The 11,013-nt window shown below is 43.3% G+C and overlaps 1 protein-coding gene across 1 annotated transcript in view; it reads left to right on the forward strand.

The window, feature by feature from the left end:
• The window catches only part of LOC108790648, a 73,251-nt gene that overhangs the window by 33,437 nt on the left and 28,801 nt on the right, over positions 1–11,013 (forward strand). The window lies entirely within an intron of this gene.

Genomic DNA, 11,013 nt, shown 5'->3' on the forward strand with positions numbered 1-11,013 from the left:
CAATGGTAACATTCCAGGAGAACATGAAACATTATGGGGCAAATTTATCACAGCAATTGCGAGTGTTTGAACTTGCACGGAATATATTTGCACCAGATTTGTGATGCCAGTGTAATGTTGTTCATAAATGAGGTTTAATTGACTCCAGGAAAGAAAACTTGTGACTTCAGGCAAAAAGCTTAACTGTCACTACTAGAAGAAGTGGTCATGGGGACTTCTTAAGTTGTGATTGCTTTCTTAGGTGATGCTCCAGTTTCAGACAGCCCAGAACAAGTGCAGATGACAACAGATGCAAAACTGGTGCAAAAAAACGTGCAGTTGAAAAAGTAGTGCAAGCTCAGGTGAAAACAGGGGCACGTGTTAAAAGACAGATTTGCACATTAAAAAAAAAATATCTAAGAGGCTAAAACTGTCGCAAGTGCTTTGATAAATTGCCCCCTATGTGTTTTTCCCCCACAAATCTATACCAGATCCTTATCCTCAATAGGATTATTGTATGGATTTTAAAGGGTGACCCGCTAATCTTTGGGTTGACTCTTTATTTGACCAGAAGGCACCTTGTTCATGGTTTAATGAACAGCCTAACAAATCGGGAAAATTAGTCCAGTTCACCTGTTGTTTAGAAGCAAAGGTAATGTGTTGTGACCATAGTTGGTCAATGATGTCATACGTGATCTTCAGCTGGTTGGTGTAGAAACAGCAGCTGTGGTTCTGTTTGTCATTTAGTGGCAGTAGTGCAGCAGGGAAACGTCGTGGAGTGTCAGGTGGTCATGGTGGCAGGTCATCATCGACAGGCTGGGATTGGAATTGACACCATATTTACAAAATCATTATTTACATTTTTTTAAAAGGACTTTGTCCCAGTGTTGGTGTCTTTAAGTCTTTAATTACTTTTTGGATTTTTTTGGGAATGAGCAATAAGGGGTACTAACGCACCGCATAGGGGTTGCAAATATCTGATGCCCTCCTATTATAAAGGGGATTCAAGATGCTGATAAGTCCCCTCTGCAAGCCAAATACCTCTTCTGGCCCTTAACATGGTAAAGAGGTGCCTGGCAAAGGCAGAGGCTTTGCCATGCCCTCCTCCCCCCCCACCCCCACCTTGCAAGGTACCCTACCAATGCTGAAAGGCATGTGGCACAAAACTGTAGGTAAATAAGGCACGTGGACCAGATGGCTTACACCCACGAGTACTAAAAGTGTTCAGTTTAGTTATTTCTAAGTAACTGTTTAACATTTTAGGGACTATTAACTGGTTTGGTACCTAAGGATTGGTGCAATGTAATGCACTTTTATTAAAAAAAAGGGATCAAGGACTTCACCCTTTAGACCTGTAAATTCATCTTCTGAGGTAGGGGTTATAATTGAGGGTTTTCTTTCCTCTAGAAAGCAATAATATAAAATATCATATGGAAAGAGAACAAGGGAAGTTGTTAAAATAAATCTACTTCCTTTTTCATGACACATTTAGCAGACACTTAGATAAAGATATGGCCGTTCATGCAGTATATTTATATTTCTAACTAGAGCTGCAACAGTTAATCGATTTAGTCGATTAAAATCGACGATTGAAAACGTTACCAATGTTTTCGATCGTCGATTCGTCGGCTATCAATTGATTTCCCTGTTCGGGGCTCTACACGCTGCCTGAAGCACACGTCACACGCTGCTCACGTACCGCTGCGCCCGCCGTGTTCACAGGACACCTCCCACCGCACGCTGCTCCCGCCGTGCCCACAGGACGCATAAGCCACGCCCACCGCTGAAGCCTGTTCGCGGCTCCACACTCAAGCCCCGCACGCACCCGTCCTCACCACATGGGGAAATGTACATGTATTGCAGAGATATACTGCATATTATCTTGTTTTTATTTTGTCCTAACATACACTTTAAGTATTCAAAAAGCTCAACTACACTTTCAGTTTAATTAGAGAGCAGAAAAGCCTGTCCCCTGCCAGCATTGCTGCAGAGAAGGACCCTAGCTCTCTGTGTGGAAGCAGTGGTCTCTCTGCAGAGGTCCAACACACCCCCTGTTGTGTCTCTCCACCTAGTGGGGAACAAAAGCAGCACTATAGGTCTGAATCAGCAAGGGGTGTATTAGAACTCTGCAGAGAGACAGCTGCGTCTACACATGGACCAAGAGACCTTTGGTACAGCATGCTGGCGGTGGACATGCATCTCTTCTGGGGCTGTGGCTGCTTTCTAAGAAAATAACTTTACACATCATTTGTTTTGAGTGCACCTAGAATGCATTTTTCTGATTTAAACTGAAAGTTCAGTTGGGCTTTATAGGGTAAGATAATCAATTCACATATAAACCGGGAATCAAATAAGAAACGCTGTTACCGTAAATATTACATGATGATTAAAGCAAACCTCCAACTTTCTTTTTACATTTTGGATGTAATGGGGCAGGTTAGGACCTATGATAGATTCTAACTGCTGCCTGTGTCCCCATTGGGGGACATTTCCCCCTCGTTTCCTGTTCTGTCTGATACCCAACAAATTGTTAGGGAGGGGCGATCCCCCAGATGATGACACAGACAGCAACAGACACTTCTCAGACATTCTAACACTATCCCGATTTATTCAACATGAAAAAAAAAACATTTTATCTGTACTGTAGTTTGGGTTTAATTAATGGTTCACCTAAAATTCTGTTTAATTGTTGATGAAATTATCATTCTTTGTGTTCTAATATGTGTTTTCTGTCTCTCTTATATTTCCTGACATCACAGGTCGGCAAATTCTAATACTTGCAGCTTATTTGGGGATCAAAACCCTTTTCCTTCTAATATGTATACCGCTGTGTGCCGTCTATGTGAAGAGGAAGTGACAACACCAACGTCCATTTTCAACTGATAAAACTGAACGTACAAAGATAGATAGATAGATAGATAGATAGATAGATAGATAGATAGATAGATAGATAGATAGAGAGATAGATAGATAGATAGAGAGATAGATGTGAAGCCCCTCTATTGTTGGTGGTTCACAGTGCTTGGGCGGTGTCTGCGTGTACCAAGTTTGTTGTGAAGAGATGTCACCAGCACACCAATATGACAAACACGTCAAAGCTCAGAGCGCTTTCTCATGTTCACTTTAAGCCTGATGAAGGGGACCCTGCGCGGCCCCGAAAGCGCTCAACACTACTTTAAGTGACTTCTGAAAAATAAAAATGAAGGTTCACTGAACTTTGACGTGTTTGTCATATTGGTGTGCTGGTGACATCTCTTCACAACAAACTTTGCCTGACGCGGCGCCATCTGCGGTCACTGCAAGCACCCATTTACTTTATGGGAAGTCCGGTAAGGTGTGCTACAGGTGTTTGGACGTTTGGGTGTACCAAGTGTCCTGGTTGGTGCCCCTCTGGGCCTTTAAAATAGAAGCTGGAGAATCCTGGTGGCTCTGAAGTACTCTAACAGTATTTGGTATGCTAGACTTAGCCCTCTATGCTGCTCCTCCATTATCAAACGGAAGAGAGAGAGAGAGAGCGCAAGAGAGAGAGAGCGCGAGAGAGAGAAGTAAAAGTTAAGAAATAAGGTGAAAAGCAACAAGAAGCAGCCTATATAAGGCTATACGAGCCAGTAGTATGTTTTGTAGTCTATGCAGTATCTGAAGGATGAAAGTATCTGAGAGCTTAGTTGGGGGATTAAGGAAATATTCTGGATATAAAATAACCATAACAAAAAATAAAAAATATAACCATAACAATAATAACTTGTCTCTGATCATGCGCTGTTTGGAGAATTAATTCCTAGTAAACATATCTATACTTACATATTACCTACTGTATATATTATATATAATGTACAACTGTTTCTATTGTATATGTCTTTCCATTCTAGATGCATTATATTCATCAGCCTTCTAGTTGGAGTACTATGTATATATTCTATTCTATTTTATTATATTACATATTTTCCCAATTGCTTGTAACTGTCATTATTTTGTATATATACTTCTTGGTTTAAGTTACAAATTAACACTTTAATGTTGAAATCAAACAATAAATGGTTAAAGTAAAAAAGTGTCCTCGCATTGGAAAACTCTGTGCTGCAGGACTTAAAGGGGTTCATTTCAACACTGCACTAGCGCCCCTACATGGTGCTGAGAAGTAGAAGAATTTTGTGTACTCATCAGCGCCATCTAGGGGATCTAGTGCCGTGCAAATGGCATCCTTCCAGCTATACACTGGGTGGAACTTTTATAAATGAAACCATGTGATGGTAATAAGGTCTGGGCACCCCAATACTAATTAAAAAGCTTTGTCTCCTTGCTGGAAATAAGCCACTTATGGATATGATTGAAATAAATATTGATCAGACATCCATGTATTCAATGGTTTGAAGATCTCCAAAAAAGAATTCTTAACACTCCACAGCTTACACAGCCTGGCTGCTAATGGTCATTTACAACCCCCTATCATAAATATTAATTATCTGAGTTGTTATTTCAGACTGGCTGCTAATGGTCTTTTAAGGTGGGTATAATGAAACCCTAATCAGAAGACTAACTAGCCAGATCACCAAATCATTATCATCAGACAGTTGGGAGCATGACATTGTCCAAGATGTCTTGGTATGCTGATGCCTTAAGAGTTCCCTTCACTGGAACTAAGGGGTGGAGCCCAACCCCTGAAAAACACCCCCCCCCATAATCCCCCCTCCACCAAACTGTACACTTGGCACAATGCAGTGAGGCAAGTACTGTTCTCCTGGCAACCGCCAAACCCAGACACGCCCATCGGACTGCCAGACAGAAGCGTGATTGGTCACTCCAGAGAACACGTCTCCACTTCTCTAGAGTCCAGTAGCGGCGTGCTTTACACCACGGGATCCGACGATTTGCATTACACTTGGTGATGTAAGGCTTGGATGCAGCTGCTCGGCCATGGAAACCCATTCCATGAAGCTCTCTACGCACTGTTGTTGTGCCAATCTGAAGGCCACACGAACTTTGGAGGTCTGTAGCTATTGACTCTGCAGACAGTTGGCGACTTCTGCGCACTGTGCGCTTCAGCATGCGCAGACCCCGCTCTGTCATTTTACGTGAGCTGCTGTTGTTCCCAGTTGCTTCCACTTTGTTATAATACCACTAACAGGTGACCGGGAATATTTAGTAGCAAGGATATGTCACGGATGGACTTATTGCACAGATGGCAACCTACCACGGTACCACGCTTGTAGTCACTGAGCTCCCGAGAGCGACCAATTCTTTCACAAATGTTTGTAGAAGCGTCTACATGCCGAGGTGCGTGATTGTATACACCTGAGGCCATGGAGGTGATTGGAACATCTAAATCCACTGAATTAGAGGGGTGTCCCAATACTTTAGATAATATAGTGTACATATATATATACACAGGTGAAACTCGAATAATTAGAATATCGTGCAAAGTTCATTTATTTCACTAATGCAACTTAAAAGGTGAAACTAATATATGAGATAGACTCATTACATGCAAAGCAAAATAATTCAAGCCGTGATTTGTCATCATTGTGATGATTATGGCTTACAGCTCATGAAAACCCCAAGAACCCCAAATCCACAACCTCAAAAAAGTAGATTATTACATGCAATCAATAAAACAAGGATTGTACATAGAACAATATCGGACCTCTGAAAAGTACAAGCATGCATATGTACTCAGTACTTGGTTTGGGCCCCTTTTGCAGCACTTACTGCAATTACTTTTGCACGATATTCTAATTATTCGAGTTTCACCTGTATATAATTTTATGCTGAGCACAGATATATCAATCACAGTGGGTTTAGAACAGGGGTCTCAAACTCAATTTACTCGGGGGCCACTGGACAATTTTTTTTGTCCCGTGGGGGCCGCTACTACAGGTGAAACTCGAATAATTAGAATATCGTGCAAAAGTAATGGCAGTAAGTGCTGCAAAAGGGGCCCAAACCAAGTACTGAGTACATATGCATGCTTGTACTTTTCAGAGGTCCGATATTGTTCTATGTACAATCCTTGTTTTATTGATTGCATGTAATAATCTACTTTTTTGAGGTTGTGGATTTGGGGTTCTTGGGGTTTTCATGAGCTGTAAGCCATAATCATCACAATTATGACAAATCACAAGTGCGCCTGTTACTGGTGTCAGGTGTGATCCTTACTGGGGGAGGTTCCCAGCACACACGCTCTGCCCCTCTCTCGCCATTGGCTACTGATGGAGAGGCTACCTGGTTGCCTCGGTAGCCGGGGAGTGGTCTCAGTCCTAAACTGGGTATAACAGCCCAGTCAGAGCCCTGGCTCATTGCTGAGTTATTCTATCCCTATGGTGTGATCTCCCAGCTCCCTGTGCCTTGAACCTATCTTTATTCCTGAACATCTGCTTGGACTCCTGATTACCGACCCTTTGGCTTACCCTTCCGTTACATCGGGCAGAGCTCAGAGGTTAGAGCTTCGGCCGGAGCAGCTCTGCGGTCTGCATCCGAGAGAGATGCAGACCGTGTAGCTGCTCCCGCAAGTCAGGCACACGGTCCGTGACCGTGTGCCCGACTTGTCAGCTGGCCACTTAGTACCAGCTTGCAGGCCGGAGTTGGCCCATGGGCCGGTACTTTGAGTCCCCTGGTTTAGAATGTCCTGAGGGCTAGAGACTCACATTAACCCTTCTGACAGACATACCTCACAGACACATCAAATGTGGTATCTACCGTGTTTCCCCGAAAATAAGACACTGTCTTATATATTTTTTTGGCTCAAAAAAACACACTAGGTCTTATTTTTTTTAATGTACAACAATCCAAAGTTAATGCAAATCCAAATAAAATAATACAAAATGGCAAAATTAAGAATAGGGTGATGAGGGCAATCGGGGGTGCCGTACCTATCCAAGAGCAATTTGGTAACCAGAATGGGCGAAGCACGCTTTCACTATGGATTCCTCACAGGAGGAGCGCATTTGGTATCACTCCGCCTGTGATAGGAGCCGGCGCTATAGAGGAGGCATCGGCTTATGGGGCTATCCTCCCTCCAGTGCCGCCTCGCTTCCTCTAGCCCTGGCTTCATTGGCACCCCTGATTCTCTCCCGCGGCTCTTCAAGTTCCCCCTTATGCCACCACCGGCCCTGGGAATGGTCACCACTAGGTCTTATTTTCAGGGTAGGTCTTATATTTTAGCAATTCTCAAAAATAGTACTAGGTTTTATTTTCGGGGTAGGTCTTATTTTCGGGGAAACAGGGTATACAAAGCCAATTTCATAACACAATAATCTATGGTTTGTCAGGTGGTAATATATGAAAATATAGTAATGTGGTTATTAATATGATACTGACAGTTTGGGAGGGGCAAAGGTGAAGGTTATAAAGCACTCAGTCCTCTTGATTCAATCTCCCCGATTATTCCTGATTGGGGTTAGGGGGCTGGCTCAGTGACACCCCCTAGAAGGCCCACAAAAAGCTGCTGCACAAGGCAGCCAAAAGCTCTTGTCCTAACATCAAAAGTGGAGGCTTGTGTGACATTAAAGAAGAAGCTCGTATTAACATGAAGTAATTAACCTTTACTAGCCCGTGGTGGCAGCTATTGTTTGTGTGTAAAGGGTTAACGGAGTTATCCAACCCCAGCGACGATCGCTCTCAGTCTTCTTGCCTTCGATTGCTGTCCTTATAGCTGGGAAATCTCTGCGCAGGGTGAGGCTCAGAGTGATATTGCATGTCCTTGTGATGACACGGTAGGATCGGAACTGTGTATAGTCATGTGTTGGTGATGTGCAGTGGGTTCGGACCAGCCGCTCCACCACAGGTTGTACATCTATCTATGCCGTGGGCTCACCCAAGGGAACCAAATGCACCCTACTACCCTAGTTCACTACATATATACAGAATATGAATATATATAATACACCTTATAGAAATTGTTGACTTTTTCAACATTAATGAGCAAGCAATCATTAGATCTTAATTTAAACAGTGTCTACAGACAAAGAGTATATAGAGACTAATGATAGATAAAACCAAATATTGTATTTATTAATCTCATAAATAAATTCTCATTCTCTAAATGATTGAAGATACAGATTTGTCACATGGAAAAATCTGTTGTCGTAGGCCATCATCGGTTGCTAAGATGCTGGTGGCCCCATAGTTTCATAAGTTGTCATTTGGGGGCCCAACTGTGTCTTAACAACCAATCACAATTTGAAACTCACACATCAACATTAGTTGGCTGGTAACTGCGCCACACACCATCATTGATTGATACAGTAGGACTCGGAGAGGTTTAGTGGGAAGGCAAACTGGCCAGATGGTTTTCCCATTTACCATACTGCAAACAGTCTGGGTTCAAGTTGAATTTATAGTCTGTCTGTTTAGGCTGAGCCGTAGTGACACCCGAAGCAGGGGAGAAAGGTCGGCCGAGGCAGACCGATGTCCCCACGAAAGACAACAGCTGGGCGGAACCGGCCGTAATGTCACGGCTGACTCTGCCCAGTTGTTGTCCTTCAATGACAGCCCAGCGTCCTCGAGGACACTGGCTGTAATTACATTTAAACAGTTGGGCAGAGCCAGCCATGATGTCACGGCTAGCTCCACCCAATTGTTTATAATTTGCCGGCATCTGTCAGAATGCCATTCTGTGGCGGGAGTTTGATGCGAGCGGGCGGGTCGGTGGGTTTTTAAAAATAATTTCCATTTATTTTTCCTCGTTTTTTTAAAAATTTAGTCAAGCCGTAGTCGTGGACAACGCTGGACGTCGTGATTGACCCTGGATTACGTCGATGGATCCATTTAAAAAATAAAATAAAAGACTTGTCAAAAACATGTCTTTTTTTTTTTCAATTAAAGGATTTTTTCAAAAGTCTGGTGTCTTTTTTACTATTTTACTTTAACCCTTTAACACTTGTTAGTGAATGGGTAGGGGTACAATTACCTCTTACTCATTGAAAAGTGGGGCGCATCTGGGTGCCCTGATGTGAATAAGCCCCCCCCCCCTGCCTGCACCCGCGCTTGCTTGTCCCCCCCTCACTTTCTGGCCCTGCCAGACCTTTTTTCTAACTTGGGTCCCTTCTAAAATGCTTACCAGACCTAAAGAGCCTGGTATGACTTTTGCGGGGGGAACCCACACTTTTTTCTAACTTTCCTGCCAGACCTATAGGATCTGGTATTGTTTGGGAGGGGGACCCCATGTTGTTGTTTTTTTCTTCTCTTTACATTTTTTTTTATATTTTCTTAACTTTTTTCATTTATTTTTTCTTGACATTTATTTAAATCATTTATTTTTTATTTTCACTTGTTTAATTTTTTTTCTCTTCTGCTACCACTGAGTTACCGAGCAGAACAGCCGAGCCGAATGCCGGTCAGAGGCATTCACCCAGATAGCAAGCAATTGAGCTGCAAGTTTGAAAATGACTTGCTTAACTATTGCTAGACTTGCCGAGCTTCACAATTTTGTTGCACAATTACAGCAAGTCTGCATTGCAAGTCCCCGGATCAACGTGCTTTGCAAAAGTGCTGTGTACACTTGCAGAGCTCTTGCTAAGACCTGCAGGACTCTTGCTGTAGACTTGCCAAGCAAATTTGCTACAAATTCAAAAAGTGTCACCTAGAACTTGTGCTGCGAGTGTTCTGCAAGTTATAAAGAATTACAATTTAACCCTGACACAAGTTTGTGGCACGTTATCCTTGCTATCTGGGCAGCTATTCACTCACTGCCGTTTGGCCCCGATGAGAATAGGAGTGAACGACAGCAAGTGAATTGCCGGAGCTTCGACTCAGCCAATCCAGATGTTGGATCGGTTGAGTCAAACTCCTTCTGCACTTTGGCTCAGCCAAACATGCAGAGCATGTTCGGCTGACCGAAGGCAGCCGATGTGTAGGCGGAGTTATGGTGTTGCGGCTTCACAGAGGGAATCACATGTATTGGTCTTGCAAACAAAGTAACGTTTAATGCCCGGAGAGGCGGTAGTAGAATAATAGTATTTACAACAGTGGGTAAAACGGTTTACCTTCAGGCATGGAGGGCACAGGTACACAGTCTAGTTACATCTGTTATAGTCTGTAGTATGGTGAATTAGCACTGTAGACACTTCCCCCTTACTGGCACAAGTATAAACCCCAAGCACACAATGCATATTTGTAGAGGCTGTTATTTACAACACGTTACCCGGAAGCAGTGGTATACGTTTAGCGGAGGGATATACGAGTCTTATGCACTTTTCCCGCACTCACAGCAGCGATACTGATTCGGCCTCAGGCAACTGGGAGTCTTTCATCCGACTTGGACTCCCGATGAGAGACTCAGGAGGAACCCTGATCTATCCCTCACAGGCTGGAACACTCTCCCTGAATACCCCTAACTTTCCCTCACAGGCTGGGTATCTGTCCCTGTCTACGTCCACACGTGTTCTGCCCAAAACGTGGATGGGCTCTCCTTATCTATAAAAACCAACCCAAAATGGCCGACCAAATCTCCAGAGATTTTGTGTCCTATCAGGACACCAGACTCCTCTAAAATGGTGCTGGAGACAACTATAGAGGCCAAATGGTTCTGAACATGTTTCCACATAAACATAGCAATTCGGCTAAAAAGTGAGTATATACAATTGCTAACCCACTTCATCTTGCAGCCAGCTAGGCTGCCCTGGCACTGACAACTGCCTACAGATGTATAGCTGAAATCAGCCATGCAAGGCTGAAGTGAATAGACGAACGCTGTTCGGCTCACTTCGGCTCGGTTATTCACTCGGCTGCCTTCGGCTGCTTTGTGAATAAACCTCTATATGAATAGTGTAGCCTTTCATCAAGCCAACAGAGGAGCTCTTGCACCTTTTTTATTTGCCTTGCTGTCTTTGCTGCTTTGTTGCATTAAACCTGATTGCACAGATTACACGGGTCCTAGGAGTCATCCATCCCTTATATGATAATTGTGTCCGAGGTTTCCATTTGAAATACAAAGTGTTCGGGGCGATGTACAGTTCATTTGATATGCGGTAATTACATAAAATACCCTTTCATTTCTTCTTTTTATCGCTAAAGATACATTTATATTAACCCCCCCCC

The sequence above is a fragment of the Nanorana parkeri genome, unplaced genomic scaffold, assembly GCF_000935625.1.
Source record: "Nanorana parkeri isolate BGI_ZX_2015 unplaced genomic scaffold, ASM93562v1 scaffold491, whole genome shotgun sequence".
In the NCBI taxonomy this organism is placed as follows: Eukaryota; Metazoa; Chordata; class Amphibia; order Anura; family Dicroglossidae; genus Nanorana; species Nanorana parkeri.